The sequence below is a fragment of the Teleopsis dalmanni genome, chromosome 1 (genome assembly GCF_002237135.1).
Source record: "Teleopsis dalmanni isolate 2A chromosome 1, ASM223713v2, whole genome shotgun sequence".
Taxonomy (NCBI): domain Eukaryota; kingdom Metazoa; phylum Arthropoda; class Insecta; order Diptera; family Diopsidae; genus Teleopsis; species Teleopsis dalmanni.
This window is the reverse complement of record NC_051846.1, coordinates 201,472,953-201,474,855: the sequence shown is the minus strand read 5'-3', so window position 1 is coordinate 201,474,855 and position 1,903 is coordinate 201,472,953.

The following is a 1,903-nucleotide window of genomic DNA, read 5'->3' as shown; positions in this document are numbered from 1 at the left end:
CAATAGAAAAGGTTATCGATATTATTTCTTCTTAGGAAGAAAGAAATTTCGTTATTATGTGCCATCATAATGATTGAGTATGACGACTACAAAGGCAAAACAATGAAGGGATCCTCTTTAGTGAAGGTTTTAAACCGCTTAATGATGCTACAGAAAGAAAGACTACATTTGAAGCAAATTTTATAATACAAAAGAGTTATTAATTTAACTTTTTGCATATGTAATGAGTGCTTTTGCATTAAATAGCTAATGAAAACACAACGAAAATATATGTGTTATAATTAACACTAAACCATGTTGCAAATTAACACATCAAAACAGAAAAATATTAATTGTAAATAATTTAAATTTTTTTTAAATATATTAGTTTTGTGAATATAAGTTGTAATTTAACGTCAAATTTTCCAGACGAAAGTGACTATTATTTTTAATAGCAAACTTGTTATATTTCATAAAGAGGTTTTTTCGAACAGTAGTAAAATACAACAACAAAATTTTATTTTTTATATTATTTTAATTAATTGAATTTTTGGCTGACCATACAGCTGTTTCGAGTATTGCCAAATACCCATCATCAGTGGTCTTGGAAATAATTCTTGTGTATTTAATTATTCGTAAATAATTATTTTTGAGACTGCAAGTACCAGGAATCGAGCTCGGGTCCTGCCAAATGTGAAGCTCAGAATCAGCGCACCTTAACCAACTGATCCAAAGCCGTACTTGACTTTTTTGTTCGCATATTTTTCTTTTTTTCAATTAATTAAAATAATATAAAGAATAAAATTTTGTTGTTGTATTTCACTACTGTTCGAAAAAACCTCTTTATACTAGTTTTGTTTAAAAAAGCTCTAAATAGTTAGAGGTTCAACACTGATTTTAATATTGTTGTAAATAAATTTACTCAGTAACCTAAAAGGGTAGAGAGGTATTTTGGATCAAAAAAACTTTCTAGGTTATTAAAAAGATTTGAATTGGTTTCTTTTTTTTGTGCACCTACCTGACCACTTATTGGAGACATAAGTTTCCTATTAACTTTGCTGTTTATAGAAACGCATTTATTTTTATATAAACTAATTGAAATATATTAAACTTTGAATAAAATAATTAAATTAATGAAATGTTAATTAACATACAATTTTATTAACCTAAACGATACCTGTTAATTGTGCCATGGTACAAATTGACTAAATTTTATGGAAGTTGTTAAGTCCTGAAGAACAATTTCACGCAAAAAAACCATGCAAATTTTATGTTGACCCACGGCAAAGTTAAAGTTAATGTGGCAACTGTAAACATGACTAAGTCAACTAAGTAAACCCAATTCTAAAGCCCTACAACAATTGAGTTCAAGTTTGTACAAACGCTTTACTTAATCCTATTGAAAATGTAATTAGGTACGTGGAAACATCGTGTGGCAGGAACCCTTTACCTGACTTGCCAAAAATTTAAATGAAAATGTATAAGTTCCACAGTATTTTTGTTGATTTTTTTGTATGTGTTGTTGTTGTTGTTGTGTATTTAAAAGCCATCATCAGCACATAATAATTACTTGTAACGACTTTATTTCTGTTAACAATACAATTTCTCGAGGTCTATAAAGGTTATCGCCTTAGTGAATATTTTAGCTGAGCAAAGTTAATGTTTTTTTCTTTTGTTTTTGCATAAAATTTCACTTGCAGCTCTTGTCGAATTAAAAATTAAATTTCCCCAGCATCCAACGAGGTACATAAACCGAGTGAAAGTGTAAGCGAAAGTTATGAGTGTACGCAGCAATTAACCTTGACTCCGTGGCAAGTGAGCATAAGGAAACGTGCAAGGAAATATGAAGACTAAAAAGATTTAAGCAAAACTTTTGCTTATTTATTTTTTTTCTTCTTTTTTTTTAATAATTTTTTTTTGTTTT